Below are 17,193 nucleotides of genomic sequence, written 5' to 3' on the forward strand. Positions count from 1 at the left end.
CAATACACTTTATAAGGAAAATGTAATTAAAATCCTTATGAACTGGTACCATACCCCAGAAGTGCTTCACAAAATGAACCCTGACATTCCAGATACATGCTGGTGTTGCAATACAGCAGGGGTTTCTCTAATGCACATATTCTGGGATTGGCCAATCATACAACCTTATTGGAATCTAGTTAGACAATTGGTAGTAGACCTGATGGATCTGAATGTCCCTTTGGACCCTGATGTGTATTTGCTTAACCTATTACCGAAAACCATACGAGGTCCAAGTGCCAAGCTGCTCCTTCATGTCTTCACCGCCGCTAAATGCTTACTCTCCCTATTCTGGAAGTAATCCATTTCACCCTCTACTTTGGATCTATACACTCGCTTAAAAGATATAAGGTTAATGGAACATCTGACCGCTCAAGTAAACAATCAAATGGATAAGTTTGAGGTGATATGGTCCGCATGGGACAATTTCTGTGCGACACACACTTTTTAATAGTAGTGTCAGCTACTCAAATTTTTCATCTCCTATGAATGAGACAGGAATCTTAGTTTCATGTTTAAGTTTTTTATGTTCTTTGTTTGCTCATCAATGTTTTATACTCTGTATACAGACATCTGTAAATAAGCGACCACATATTATGTTTCTTTGCAGTGGCCCTCCTGCTGCGGCAGGAGTAAGGGCCCTGTCTTGAGCTTTCATTCGCCCCTTGCAGGGGCTGTCGCATATGTGTAAATCTATTCTTAAAATTAAAATAAAGAGTTGATAAAAAATAAATAAAATAAAATAAAGCGTGTATGAGCCTTAACATACAAACCTGTGGTCGTGGTCTAATTGAATGGGGCACTCAGGAGTGGAAACAAAATTTTTATTGGATAACAGGTCTTAAAGTCACAACGCCATGGAATACCCAGGAGGTGTCTATGTTCCATCCTCAGCATTAGTCTTTTTACACTTGAGAAAGGGGTACTCTTCCTCGAAACGCGTTGTGAATGTAAGACCTGCTATCCAACAAAAATTTTATTTCAATTAGACCACAACCACAAGCATTATCCACATATCCTGTACAGTGTGGCAATGTTACACAGGAGATCTCTATCTGGTGGCAGCACCAGAAAACACCTATTTGAAGATCAAAATAGTGTTGCGCCTTTCTCAAGCACATTTACACCTTCACATTTAAATATATACTCAAAGAGGAAACACTCTTAGCGCTTTCTCCCTGTCCTCTTTTGCCACTATCTATTAACCCCTTGCCGCTCTGCGCCGTAGCTGTACTGCGCTGAGTCCCGCGAATAGCGCTCAGCGCAGTACAGCTACTGCGCAGAGACGATGCCGGTTCAGCGCTGTATAGCAGCCGAACCGGCATCGTTAGCCGCGGGATTTCAACGGTAATCTACCGTTGACATCCCCGGCTATCACCCGCGGTCGGAGTGGGCTCCGATCGCGGGTGTTTAACCCGTTAAATGCCGCGGTCAACGCGACCGCGGCATTTAACATGCCTTCTGGGGGTCTTTACCCCACGATCGCCCCCCCCCCCCGCACCGTTTTCGGGGGGACCGATCGCTGTTTTGGCACCTCTGGGGTCCGATCGGGACCCCAGAGAAGCCTGGAGAGTTTACCTTTAAGATGGCGTCTGTGACGTCATCTTAAAGGCAAAGTGTCAGCCTATGCATCTGCATAGGCTGGCACTGATAATACCCTGCAATACATTAGTATTGCAGAGTATTATCAAGAACAAGCAATCAGATGATTGCTTGTTCATATCCCATGGTGGATCATGTAAAAAAAAGTAAAAAAAAATGTTTTTCAATAAAAAATTACTTTATAAATCACTAAAAATGCCCATAAGCCCCAAAACATATAAAGAGACATTTAACGCTCAAAAAAGTCTAAATCATAACACAAACCCCACATATATAGTATCACCGCGTCCGTAACAATCCATAGAATAAAACTAAATAACTATTGAACCCATATGATGAACGCCGTAAAAAAAAAACGTTAAAAACCCGCCAAAAATTATGATTTTTACCTATTATATCCCACTAAAAATGCAATAAAAAGTGATCAACAAAACATATGTACTCCAGAATGATATTGTTGCAAAGAACAACATGTCCCGCAAAAAACAAGCCATCGACCAGCTCTGTAGCCAAAAACGTAACAATGTTATGCCACTTGGAAGACAGCGATGCAAAAATGATAGATTTTTCCCCACATTAGGGTTTTATTTGGCAAATTTAGTAAAACATAAGAAAAAATATTCATGTCTGGTATCCCCGTAATCGTATCGACCCATAGAATAAAGATAACAGGATTATTAGGATATATACGGTGAACACGAAAAAAAAAAAAGTAAAAAATCCAGTACAGAATTGATGCTTTTCTACTCATGACCTCAAAAAAAGTTCGAAAATTTTCAACAATAGGTGATACCAACCCCAAAATGGCAACACTGGAAAAAGCATCTCGTCCCGCAAAAAAAATGCCGTCACATGGCCCAAATAACGGAAAAGCGAAAATTTTATAGCCTTCAAAAGGGGGCAACCAGAAAACTAAAATCCTGGCAGCTGCAGGGTGCTCCTTCCCTTCTGCGCCTCGCTGTGCCCCCATAATACAAGTAATGTCCACATGTGGGGGGTCGCTGCACTCAGGAGAAATTGTAGAACAAATTTTATGGTGAGTTTTCTCTTTTTATCTTTTGGAAATGTGTAAATTTTAGGGCTAAATGAACGTATAACCGACAAAATTTGACCATTCTAAATTTCACCGCCATTTTGATTCAATTACTATGAAGATCTCAAGGGGTTAACAATCTTTGTAAATGCTGTTTCTGATAGTTTGAGGGGTGCAGATTTGAAAATGGGTTGGTTATATAGGGGGTTTTGATGCTAAATATGTAAAATTTGATTTCAAACAGTATTTATCCCCAAAATAGTCAATTCCGAAAATACGGAAAATCGCTATTCGATTTGTAGGCCGCGTGACGTCAAAATAAATTATCCAAACATTTCAAAAATTATGAAAATGTAAAGTAGACAAATGGGAAATGTTATTCTGCAAGTTATTTAGGTGGTAAATCTATCTGCCTGAAAACGCGGTGATTTAGAATTTCGAAAATGGCAAATTTTTCTAAAAATTCATCATTTTTTTCCTTTTTTTGTAAATAAACGCAAAACTTATCAGCCAAAATTTACCACTAAAATGAAGTACAACATGTGGGGAAAAAACAATCTCAGAATCGCTTTGATAAGTAACAGCGTTCAAAAGTTATTACCACAGGAAGAGACACTGGTCAAATTTCAAAAAAAAGTTGCGAGCCTTAACCTGCAAACAGGCTGCGTCCTTAAGGGGTTAACATCCAAACTGGCTGCTTCTTGAAGGGGTTAAATCTCTAATATCATCAGTGCAATATATATGATGAGATCAGGATGATCTTAGAAACTTTCAGTACCCCCTGTGCCCCTTCCTTCACTGTGCTGTGCTATACATTTATCCTTGACTTTCTTCGTTACATTAAACACACAGAACATTGCAACCAATTAAAGTACAAATGTGATTTTCCCTGGAAGAGTCTTATTGTCCTTTGATTTTATCTTCAAATCTTTGCACAATTGATTTATTTCACAGAAATATCTTTGCTGTAATTATTTTCATTCCCCTCAGCAAAAGTATATACAATTACTGCCACAGAAAAAATATATGGAGGTTCTGAGGTTAGTGGAGTGTGATTGTTAACCTTTTACTGGCTACCATTCCTCTATACAAGACACTCATGCTCCTGTAATGAGATCACATGACACATTTAACCAGTCATTGTTCTGGCTGTCTTCCTCCAGAAGGTGCGAAGAAAATGCTCAATGTGTGTTTTATTCAAAGACAATTGATTGATCCTCTGGCACGACGGCGGCAGGAGAGAAGCTGATTACTAGAACCAAGAATTCTGCCGAATCTCAAATGTTCTCTAATGATTTTCCTGTTGACATCTGCCAATATTCCATGATGAAACTTACCGCAAATAGATTTTTGCAGACTAGTTCTTCTCTCAGCCTGTCAGTACTTGTTCCATAGTAAAAAAAAATGGAGGGAAACATGGTCTGCATGTCAGTAGGAAGTCTTTATATAGATTAATATAACCCCCTCCCCTTTCAGATTTTTTCTTTACACACGGAGCGATTCCCTTCATCATTTCTCACAACCACACCAGATCCTGCAAGACAGTCACAGATTTTGATCACTATGCTGCTGTCCCACCCGGCAGTGGGTATGTCCTGGAATATCAACTGTGTCAACTATGTTAGTTGAATACAGAGATAATGGGGCACATTTACTAAGGGTCCAAACGCTGCATTTTCGTCTGTTTTTTTTTCCATTTTGCCCTGAGTTGCCCCGGATTTTTGGCGCAAACGATCGGATTGTGGTGCATCGGCGCCGGCTTGCATGTGACACAAATCAGGGTGCGTGGACATCAGACAACCCAACTGATTCGGACAAACCACGGAATTTAAAAAGCAAATTGTGTCGCAAGATCAGCACTTACATGCACCAGGAAGAAGAAGGTGAACTCCAGCGAACCTCAGCGGGGAAGCGACACATGCAGGAAATTGGACGCACAATCTTAGTGAATCGCGGCAGACCCGAATCCTCATCGGACATCGCACGGCGGGGATTGCGACGGGACGGGTAAGTAAATGTGCCCCAATGTGTGAAGCAGGTCTAGCAGGCCAGATTTAATGATGTCATCCTGCCTGCTGGCTTCAGTGCTACATACAGCAAGCGGAGTGGGAGAAGAGAGCTGCTGCGGGAGAACAGGGAGAGGTGAGTATCTGTGTTTATATATTTTTTTTATTTAGCAGCAACAAGTTAAGAAGGAGATAAGGGGGAGCATCTGGGGGATATTATATGAGGAAGAAGCAGCTGAGTGGGGTCGCAACAAGAGGGGAAGCTGTGGGGTTTAACAATAAGAGGTGTTTTTGATGGGGGACACAATAAGAGAGGGAGCTTCTGGAGGGGCATAGTAAGAGGAATGATTAGAATTTGTGGGGGTTAAGTAAGGGGCAGAGCAAAAGGCTTGGTTTAGGGTGAAAAAAACTTTCTGATCGAGCACCACACACTCTGCATCTTTTATCCCTCTTTTACTATGAAAGTTGGGACATATGCCTAAATGTCTTGAAAGTAGTAATTCACTGCAAAATAAGCAGAGGTGTAGCTATAGAAGGTGCAGGGGTAGCAGTCTCCCCTGGGACTAACTGCAGAGCAGAACGTCAGAGGGTGCCCCCTACTCTCTCTTTATTACAGGCAAAAATGGCCGACGAACACACCAATGGTTAGACAGGAAAGGTTTTCTTATGCAACCCTGCATGATCCCTGCATTTATCCCTTACAACTTCAATAAAAATAAACTTAGGGGTTAATTGAATAAAAACTGTTTTGCAAAGCTTGTGCAATTATTTGCTTTAAAAGAAATCACAATGTGAAAACATACAAATAAATCCTGAGCCCTTTGTTTAATATGAGGATAAGGATGGAGGCTCCTTGGGGGTAACACTGTCCTGGGGTTTGTGGTGGGTGTCTTCAGTACTAGATATAAAGACATATTCCACAATTTGTCCTTCTGGAGTATGAGCTCCTTGCACTGTATAATGTGTCTGTAAAGCGTCTTTGTATTTTTAACCGTAGATTGGGGGATTGTAACTGAGTTCTGCTTGTTAAAGTCAATATGATTTAATTGAAATGTCACTTCATGTCTGGAAGCCTCAATTTGAAGCCCTTGAGCTGTAATGTGCCGTTCTCAGAACAGTTAATCTGATGGTGGAGCCGACATTTCCATTCTTCGAAGACAGCGTGAATAGCGCTTCTTCAAGATGAACTGACACTCAGCCAGGACATTCACCATCATCTCAATAGAGGGTCCAAGAGATCTCATTATCACAAGGATAAGAGGAGACACGGCTCAGGGGGAGGTGCTGAAGACCACTATGGAATCAGAAGTAATATCACTGCATATAAACCATTACCAGTCCAGGGAGGCGATTGGCAAAGGCGCAATGAACCTCTAAATACAGCTTGACTGAGTCATGACACATTCATTTCTAGGGTATTTTTGGCTGCTGTGATAAGTGGGTCACTATATCTCCCCCAGCTTTCATCACTGAATAAGGCTGTCACTTGCCAGTAATTAGATTTTTCCCCAATAGTGATTTAGTGTTAGATTGGAGTCCAACAATATGTTTGCAGGAACCCAGTTAATAAAGCCCTATTGGTAGCATTTCTGAGGACAAGAAATGACCTTCATACGAAAACTTTATCATCATATGATTCTCATCTCCTCTAGCAGTTGAGAGGTAGACTATCGATTTTACTTCTCTGCCCTGAATGTAGGGTGAATACAGCATATTTCTGGGTAAATATATCTACAAATGAAATGCAAGTAATTAAATATACCATAATGTCAACTTAAATTTGATAAAATGGTGTTTGTTCACAACTTTTAAATATACTTTGGTAAGTATTGTTATCTACACTAAGCATACACCATTTACTAAACAAGTACAAAAAATGTCCAGTGGTGGTCACAAAAGTGTATGATAACATAAAATGTATAACAGATAAAAATATTAAAACCATTCAATGATACAAATTAGGTAAAACAGCTGAACAGTGTTGATATAAATGCAAAAAACACAAAACAATAGACAGACACCACCATAGCAATACTGGATTCACATTCAGAGTTTGTGCCAAGAAAGTACACAATAAACATGTCCGTAGACTTAGGGCTCTTTCACACTGGCATTGATTTTCACATCATGGGTCAGTGATTTTCACAATGTCTTTCTGAGCCATTGTTTTCAATGGGTGTCTTCACATCGGCTGCTGTGTCCCTGTATCACTATTGAATCTCTGCCACTGCTGTGTGCAAAAGAAGCCAGCAGGTGTGATGTGATGATGTCATAGTGCCTGCTGGCTTCAGAGCCACACACAGCAATAGGAAAAAAGTATTAAGACTGCTAAGCGGAACCAGGAAACATTGCAAGGACCATGTGTTTTGGTGCCCCACCATTTGTTCACAAAGGGGCACATTTACTTACCCGGTCTGAGGAGTTCACTGAAAGTGCATTGTCCCTGTATAATGCACTGTGCGATTCACTAAGTTCATGCCCCCGATATACTGCATGTGTTGCTTCCCCGCTCAGGTCCACCGGAGTTCACCTTCTTCTTCATGGTGCATGTAAGTGCATTGTCTTACACAATTCGAATCTTAAATCCTGCGCTCAGTCTGAATCAGTCGGATCATCCGACGGCATGCCCCTCGATTTCTGTTGCATGAAACCCAGCGCAATTCGATTGTGTGCGACACAATCCCAGTGCAAACCCCTGTTAAATACCTGTTAAAGCTGCGCAAATCCCGAAAATGGGTCCAACGAAAGTGCGATCCACAACCCTTAGTAAATTAGCCCCAAAGAGTGCAAGTAGCACACCCATACTCAATCCCAGTCATTCCATGTCAGTCTGACCCCTTAAATTACCAGGAACCTTTCATATTCTCATCCCATCTATAACACCCTCAACTCATCCCTCCAACCCCACTTACCTCTGAGATATAAGATGTTACAAGCAAGCTTTCGTAACTATAACTTTGTTATTGCTATTGTCCTTTTGTTTACATTTTATTTGCATCTCTTTTCATTGTGTGTAAAAACTGTATCACTCCAATAAGCCTGTCATACCATGCCCGATGAAGGGGCCTAAGCTGTGCTGAAGGGAACCTGTCACCAGAAGACTCCCCCGGTCCCCACAGAGCATAGTAGATACACTGCCAAAGAGTTTTTGTAAAAAAATAGGTTTTACAGAAAAAAAGATCTGTTATATTGTACCTTTCAATGCCATGTGCTCTGTGACTTGTCCCCTGGGAGTGCCTGTAGAGGAGAAGTCCCCCACCCACCCTTGAGTAACGGCTCTACAGCCAATTCCTGAGTGATGGGAGTTATTCATATATTTGAAAAGGACAAATGGAAGAGCGGTTTTCCAAGGGTGGGGTGAAATTGATCCTTTATAGCCACTCCAAGGTGCCTAGTGCCTAGTCACACAGCACATGCCGTTGAAAGGTTCTATATAACCTATATAAACTTATTTTTAATACAAAAACCCATTGGCAGTGTATGTACTATGCTCTGTGGGGGACTAGGGGAGTGCTAAAAATGGGTCTCCTGGTGAAAGGTTCCCTATCAAAAGTAACAGGAATTTCTTGGGATGCTAGATCTGGAGCTTTAGCACAATGCTGCAGTGAGGAAACCTTCAGTAAAGCAGTCAGCAGATCTGTCAGAAATGACAGGAATGTTGTAAGCAGGAAAGAGGTATGGCAGTACTGTAAAGATACTGGAAGGATCCCAGCTAGTAAAGGTCCCAGGATGTTAAGTGATGGTAAATGCCACCAACCCAGGGGCACAAGTGGAGAATGATTATTTCATTTTACTGTTTTTAAGTACTGAATTCCATTACTGGAATTCAGCAGCAGCACAGTAGTATAGACCATAGCTGATGCTTGAATAACTCCCTTGGACTTGAGGCGGTAGCTCACAAAATATTCTCCTGAATATGGGCCTGTATAAAAACTGATGCAGGTCTGCAGACTGCCTTCTTGCATCCTCCACTAACTCTCCACACCAGACCAACAGGGGAACCCCTATTAAAGTTAGAGCCAAAGCGGAGGAGGGCGGAGCTTGTAGTGCAGGCCCACCATGATGAGGGGTGGCTGGCGGCGAAAGGGGTTAACAGCAAGGTGCGGCCACGGCTGCCTGGTATTCCCGCACTTAAGAGGTAATGGGGCCGGCCCCCTCTTCCTCTTGCCACGAAATCAGCAAGAAGAATGCCGACCCGCCCTCCTTTGGGTGAGCTGGGTAAATGTTTTATTTTTCCTTTATCATGCAGCCTGTAGCAGGGTCTATAAGGGCCTGTGGGATGTGAAGCGTTTTATAAGAGGAAGTCATTTGAGTTGAAATTAGATGGTTGGTCACACCTTGTTGGTGGATCTGGAAGCAATAATAAGTGTCCATGACACTTTTGTCAAGCCAGGAGCCAGACCGGTGCGGCGTTGGGAATCTCTGTAGACACTCTCTTCACCGGCCCTCATAGACCTTTTCTGCGGGTTTTACTGTTATACATACACTCACCGGCCACTTTATTAGGTACACCTGTCCAACTGATCATTAACACTTAATTTCTAATCAGCCAATCACATGGCGGCAACTCAGTGCATTTAGGCATGTAGAAATGGTCAAGACAATCTCCTGCAGTTCAAACCGAGCATCAGTATGGGGAAGAAAGGTGATTTGAGTGCCTTTGAACATGGCATGGTTGTTGGTGCCAGAAGGGCTGGTCTGAGTATTTCAGAAACTGCTGATCTACTGGGATTTTCACGCACAACCATCTCTAGGGTTTACAGAGAATGGTCCGAAAAAGAAAAAACATCCAGTGAGCGGCAGTTCTGTGGGCGGAAATGCCTTGTTGATGCCAGAGGTCAGAGGAGAATGGGCAGACTGGTTCAAGCTGATAGAAAGGCAACAGTGACTCAAATTGCCACCCATTGCAACCAAGGTAGGCAGAAGAGCATCTCTGAACGCACAGTACGTCGAACTTTGAGGCAGATGGGCTACAGCAGCAGAAGACCACACCGGGTGCCACTCCTTTCAGCTAAGAACAGAAAACTGAGGCTATAATTTGCACAAGCTCATCAAAATTGGACAGTAGAAGATTGGAAAAACGTTGCCTGGTCTGGTGAGTCTCGATTTCTGCTGCGAAATTCGGATGGTAGGGTCAGAATTTGGCGTCAGCAACATGAAAGCATGGATCCATCCTGCCTTGTATCAACGGTTCAGGCTGGTGGTGGTGGTGTCATGGTGTGGGGAATATTTTCTTGGCACTCTTTGGGCCCCTTGGTACCAATTGAGCATCGTTGCAACGCCACAGCCTACCTGAGTATTGTTGCTGACCATGTCCATCCCTTTATGACCACAATGTACCCAACATCTGATGGCTACTTTCAGCAGGATAATGCGCCATGTCATAAAGCTGGAATCATCTCAGACTGGTTTCTTGAACATTACAATAAGTTTACTGTACTCAAATGGCCTCCACAGTCACCAGATCTCAATCCAATAGAGCATCTTTGGGATGTGGTGGAACGGGAGATTCGCATCATGGATGTGCAGCCGACAAATCTGTGGCAACTGTGTGATGCCATCATGTCAATATGGACAAAAATCTCTGAGGAATGCTTCCAGCACCTTGTTGAATCTATGCCACAAAGAATTGAGGCAGTTCTGAATGCAAAAGGGGGTCCAACCCGTTACTAGCATGGTGTACCTAATAAAATGGCCGGTGAGTGTATATGTAAAATGTAATTTATGTTAATGTTATTTAATAAATTTTATGTTGTAAAGTTCTTAATAAAGAGGCTGCTGTGGGAACCACATTCCAACTGTCAATTTGGTTTCCTTGTTGTTGAAAAGTGGGTTTGGGGTTTTCTGTACTCGGTTTAAGTGGGTGGTCCGGGATAGGGGTCGTGAGCACATCGGGAGTCCCTTTATCAAATATAATATCAAGACACAGTGTTATCAATGGCACATTGGGGACAGCAGTACCGTATTTTTCAGACGATAAGGCACACTGGATTATAAGGTGCATTATGAATAAATGCCTGCTAAGACGTCAAGGTGCATATATATGGCGCACTGGATTATTAGGCGCAGGTTGTTTTTTTGTGGCTTCTTGGGTTAGAAGGTGGTCCGTGCAGGCGGCAGATGAGGAAGCCATGTGGTCTGCACTATGGCGCCTGTGGTTTGCGCCTGGCATGGTCTTCAGTTCCCGTTGGAGATTTGCTGTGAAGGGGCCGTCTCTGGGGACCGACGTAAGTAGAGTCCGCTGCCCTCCTCTGACTTGCCTTCTTGCCTCCTCCAGTCATTGCCGAGTCCCCCTCTGGTACTGCCTGCCATGCAGGGCCGCGGCTCCAGTATTTCCATGCTACTACCCTGCTCCAAAGCACAGAAGGGCACAATGTTGGTATTGTGGTGCCAGGGCACTTCAGGAGCCGGTGTGGGGTATTGTGCCCGTTTACAGTGTGTGCAGGATATTGCTGGCGTGGCCTGGAGCTCTTGTTAAACACAACCATTTCATATATAGGGCGCACCGGACTATAAGGCGTACTTCTAAGAAAATCATAGGATTTTTTTTGCGCCTTATAGTACGAAAAATATGGTACTTAATCTTGCTGACTCTGATTTTTTTATTCTCTTTTAGTGACTGGATTTACTGGTTACTGGTGGATGTGGGTTGATCAGACCCTTCACAAAAACACAGGGGTTTCCCACAATAATTTAGTATGTATCCCACTCTGGGTCACTATATCAGCAGTTGTCCTGTGTTCCCTGCTTTTGAGACAATTTATAACAGAGCAGGAGAAGTAAGGCCCAGTAAAGTCCCAGCCGTAGACACATTTAGCCTATGTGATATTGTACAATATTTATCTGAAGGGTCTTTTAAGGTTTTCCAGCTGTGATAATATTGATAAGTCTCCGGCGCACAGTAGAGACAGCAGTGTAGACGGACACTGTATATTCATGCAAAGAAATGGAATAAAATCAGATTTTCTGAATATAAGGAGAAGCTGAGACGTGAATCTTCCGTGTGCAGCCACCTAAGCCCTTTATGTTGTGTGTGAGATATAAATCTGCCGCCTTCTCCACGCCAGGTGTAATCATTTATTCATGGCTGTCGTTCTGCGCACACAGCAGCGTCTGGCAGCTCTTTGTATCTCCGCACTTTCTTTTTTAATGCTGGGACATAGAGAAGCTTCAGTGGAGTGTGCAGCGGGCAGTGATAAAAGCATGTTAATGAGGGCAGAGAGAAGACTTCGGCACGTCAGCCATGGCTTCATGGTGATCTCCACAACTCCTAATGCGAAGCGGGGCATCTGTCTGCTGACAATTTAAAGTGCACTGGTAACCTGGGGCTCCGCGCCTCATCTGCATATGTGAATAATCAAAGAGACTTAACGTCCTTGAACATAATTGGCTCCAAAGGCTTTGGAATTTTATCTACATGCAACACACATACATACATAAGCATGCATGAATATATGAATTCATAGGCCATAACATTAAAACTAGCCTGATATTTAGTAGTGCCCCATTGTGCCATAAAAACAACTATGGCATTTGGTGAACTCCACATAACCTTTGTAGGTGTCCTGTGTTACCTGGATCCTAAATGGTGACGTGAGATCTAAATGCAGACTTTTTTTGCTTATTTGGCTTTTGACATATTGGGCTTATTTACTAAGGGCTCCGCGGCTGCACTTTCGTCGGGTTTCCCAAATTTTTCAGTTTTTCAACAAATTCTGCCAGGATTTTGGCGAATGCGAATGGATTTTGGTGCAATTGCGCCGGGGGGGCGTGTCCTTCAGACAACCCGACGAAATTTGGAAAAAACATGAAATTTAAAAAACGAAATGTGTCGCAAGATAAAGCACTTACATGCACCAAGAAGAAGCAGGTGAACTCCGGCGGACCTCGGCGCAGCAGCGAAACCTACTGGATATCGGGCGCACGACCTTAGTGAATCCCGGCAGAACCCGAATCCATGTCGGAGAACGCATCGCGGGATCGCTAAATGAGCCCCAATGTTAAAGAAAATCTACCATCAAAATTAATCAGGGATAAACATATCTGGCCCTAACTATATATATATATATATATATATATATATATATATATATATATATATATATATATAGTTAGGGCCAGAAATATATTGGACAGTGACACAAGTTTTGTTATTTTAGCTGTTTACAAAAACATGTTCAGAATTACAATTATATATATAATATGGGCTGAAAGTGCACACTCCCAGCTGCAATATGAGAGTTTCCACATCCAAATCGGAGAAAGGGTTTAGGAATCATAGCTCTGTAATGCATAGCCTCCTCTTTTTCAAGGGACCAAAAGTAATTGGACAATGGACTCTAAGGGCTGCAATTAACTCTGAAGGCGTCTCCCTCGTTAACCTGTAATCAATGAAGTAGTTAAAAGGTCTGGGGTTGATTCCAGATGAGTGGTTTTGCATTTGGAAGCAGTTGCTGTGACCAGACAACATGCGGTCAAAGGAACTCTCAATTGAGGTGAAGCAGAACATCCTGAGGCTGAAAAAAAAGAAAAAATCCATCAGAGAGATGGCAGACATGCTTGGAGTAGCAAAATCAACAGTTGGGTACATTCTGAGAAAAAAGGAATTGACTGGTGAGCTTGGGAACTCAAAAAGGCCTGGGCGTCCACGGATGACAACAGTGGTGGATGATCGCCGCATACTTTCTTTGGTGAAGAAGAACCCGTTCACAACATCAACTGAAGTCCAGAACATTCTCATTGAAGTAGGTGTATCTGTCTCTAAGTCAACAGTAAAGAGAAGACTCCATGAAAGTAAATACAAAGGGTTCACATCTAGATGCAAACCATTCATCAATTCCAAAAATAGACAGGCCAGAGTTAAATTTGCCGAAAAACACCTCAAGAAGCCAGCTCAGTTCTGGAAAAGTATTCTATGGACAGATGAGACAAAGATCAACCTGTACCAGAATGATGGGAAGAAAGTTTGGAGAAGAAAGGGAACGGCACATGATCCAAGGCACACCACATCCTCTGTAAAACATGGTGGAGGCAACGTGATGGCATGGGCATGTATGGCTTTCAATGGCACTGGGTCACTTGTGTTTATTGATGACATAACAACAGACAAGACTAGCCGGATGAATTCTGAAGTGTACCAGGATATACTTTCAGCCCAGATTCAGCCAAATGCTGCAAAGTTGATCAGACGCGGCTTCATCATACAGATGGACAATGACCCCAAGCATACAGCCAAAGCTACCCAGGAGTTCATGAATGCAAAAAAGTGGAACATTCTGCAATGGCCAAGTCAATCACCAGATCTTAACCCAATTGAGCATGCATTTCATTTGCTCAAATCCAGACTTAAGACGGAAAGACCCACAAACAAGCAAGACCTGAAGGCTGCGGCTGTAAAAGCCTGGAAAAGCATTAAGAAGGAGGAAACCCGGCGTTTGGTGATGTCCATGGGTTCCAGACTTAAGGCAGTGATTGCCTCCAAAGGATTTGCAACAAAATATTGAAAATAAAAATATTTTGTTTGGGTTATGTTTATTTGTCCAATTACTTTTGAGCTCCTAAAATGTGGAGTGTTTGTAAAGAAATGTGTACAATTCCTACATTTTCCATCAGATATTTTTGTTCAACCCTTCAAATTAAACGTTACAATCTGCACTTGAATTCTGTTGTAGAGGTTTCATTTCAAATCCAGTGTGGTGGCATGCAGAGCCCAACTCCCGAAAATTGTGTCACTGTCCAAATATTTCTGGCCCTAACTGTATATATATATAGTTATAGATTCATGCACCTTGACTAGCAATACAATGTAAATCAGTCATGCTCCCTTCAGGCCTTATGCCATGCATTTATTTAATGAATTAGCTTAGACTGGAGTGTTCCTTTAAACAGTTGAGGTCACAGATCTTTTCAATAAACAACAAATTTGAATTTGTCTGTAAGTCAGGAATTAAGATTTTCATGACTTGTATGCTAGTACAGGCTATGATAAATGTCACCACGTCTATGAGAAAGCTGCAGTACCTTTCACTATACCATAATAAGGCTTCATTCACATTACACAGGACATCAGCACTTTAACATGATCATAACATGATCTTTTGAAAGAATCAATCCTGTTAAGTTGCGGTAATAACCCACTGGGGGTTGTCTTTTTACTGTTCTGATTAATGTGCGGTAATGTCAAAGCATGTGGTCATATATTCTGGCACTGTAAATCCACAATTTTGCTCGGATCACAACACTCAGACCCTTCCACATTTTACAACATGTTTACAGACAAATAAAGAGGAGAAATACCTGCTCCGGCAAACTGGAGTCCATTAAACTTACTTCTCTGCTTTGGATTTCCACTATCTGCAGGACAAATAAAACACAACATAATCCCCTGTGCTGTATGCAAAGCAACAAGTCAAGAACTCAAAAACACAAGGAGATCTCCACCCAAGCTAAAAAGTTTGCCTGCACATGACCATTACCTAGTAGCAGTGTTGGTATTCTGGAAAAACTCTAATTTCAATAATGGAGGAACAAGTTATAATGCATAAATGAAGTGATATATATCTAGGATACAAGAGATTAGGATACAAGTTTATTTCTCAATTCAGTGCAGTTTCCTTGTCATCTCTTCTGGACCTAATTGTGGGTCTACCTCTGATATCACATCCATGGACAGAGTCCTGGCTCTGGGACAGGTACATCCCCTTTGATACAGAGAAGGGAGGGGAGGAGAAAGACCAAATGAGTCAGTCAGATCCTCTTTGTTTGTGATGGACTGGGGAAAGAGGCATCTCAGTTCTGCGTTGTGCTCCCTAATATAATGAATTCCATCAAGTAATGAGTCTGGAAGAAAGAAAGGAGCAGAAATGAACTTCTTGCCACGTTTTCTTGCTGTCATCAATGTGTGATGTGGAGAGGAAAGTATTTTATTATATTCAGCCTTTGCCTGAGTGTTGGTATAAGAGTATTTCTTTTGTTGTTGGGCTGCAATACAAGAACTGAGAGAAAGAGGGAGCCCACTATAGATAGCCTGCTTTACAAGTCTTCATGGGAATTGTAGTCTCAGGCATCCAGACACTGGATCCACTCCTCTTTTCTTCTCAAACCAACTTTTAAAATAACGCTAATGAGGTAGAGGTAGTGCTCTGGGCCATTTAACCTAAGCCCCTCCATGCTGCAGCTTCACATGCTGTTACACTGTCTCCGCCCCTCCCTCTGCCTCCTGTAATCTAACACAGTAGGAGGGAAAGTGACACTGCAAAGTGAAACAACTTGTGCAGCTACAGCACATGTTTATCATGCTTGATTTTGTTGGTATTTTCCTGAAGTCCTGAAGAGATAATGTTACTTGTGATATTCAGGAAAATCTTATAGATAAATTATTCATTTGCATTCTAGGTTATCAAATTGTTTTAGGAATCTGTATAAGATAGGTCCATATATATGTCCATATATATATATATATATATATATATATATATATATATATATAGACCTCAGTCTCCATGGGTGGTCATCTCTCTTGTGAAGGTTTCTTTGTGAGCTATATAGCTCTTATTAATCCAGAAAATTGGGAGCATTCCACTGGAAATTTACATGGAGACGCTAAGAGGATAATGAGCACCCTGTTCTAGTGTGGAGATAATGGAGTCCGGATATAAGTGGGATATATTACGCATATGAAGATGATTTTTAAATCTAAAGGACACCCAATCCCTTCCTTTTTCATGCTGAAAATATCCTTCTCCGTGACAGAAAGTTTAATTGAGAATGTGCACAGCTCATGTCAGATGTATGTTCCACCGCACTATTTCTTAATTAAATTCTCTCTTTTTTTTACTCTTCTCTTCCGAGTTCTGTTTGCAACAGAAGAAGAGAACAGATGTTTCCATCGTGTTTTTCTAAATCTGTGTTTTGACAAGAAAGATGAAGAAGCTTCTTCGTACTCACATTCTGGTCCAAAAACAACAGGCCCAATGAGAGCAAGGAAATATGGCAGCACTGGGTTCAGAAGGGGTGTGATTAATTATCCATAAAACCAGCAATCTGTTGCGTTGGATAGTAAGGGTGACTGATACACCCTGTCTTCTTCCAGAACACCAGACACATTTCCCGAGCTGACACTGATTATCAGTTGACATCTTCCCAGTAATAGAGTAGAACATTTTCTTTAAAGAAGGTTTTCTGATGTGTTCAGCTGTGTCACCAATATGGTACAGATATAACTACCATAGTATCCTCTCATCAAAAAATACACGGCACCAAAAGAGAGAAGTCAATACAATATTTGAACAGTAAAACACAATGACCTTTTTTTGAACAAAACAATACATAAACTTGCAATAACATATCTGCATTAAAGTTTGGTGGTGGTATACACGATTGTTTGGGAGGAAACAAGGGGGCTTTTCTACAGGGTCAGTATGTTTTGGCCTGTTTAGTGTGAATGGATACTTCAAAATATAATTAATATAATCAGTAAAATACAAGGCAAAATATGTTAGTACAAGGATGAAC

The 17,193-nt window shown here is 41.8% G+C and overlaps 1 long non-coding RNA gene across 1 annotated transcript; it reads right to left on the reverse strand.

Moving 5' to 3' along the window:
* Positions 1 to 684: 684 nt before the first annotated feature.
* LOC140068837 (uncharacterized) lies at positions 685 to 15,044 on the reverse strand. The gene is made up of 3 exons (XR_011848581.1): positions 14,977 to 15,044; positions 4,012 to 4,057; positions 685 to 737 (listed from the first exon to the last, which is right to left on the reverse strand). It is a non-coding gene; the product is annotated as an uncharacterized lncRNA (long non-coding RNA).
* Between the last annotated feature and the right edge of the window lie 2,149 nt (positions 15,045 to 17,193).

Source organism: Engystomops pustulosus, chromosome 7 (genome assembly GCF_040894005.1).
Source record: "Engystomops pustulosus chromosome 7, aEngPut4.maternal, whole genome shotgun sequence".
In the NCBI taxonomy this organism is placed as follows: Eukaryota; Metazoa; Chordata; class Amphibia; order Anura; family Leptodactylidae; genus Engystomops; species Engystomops pustulosus.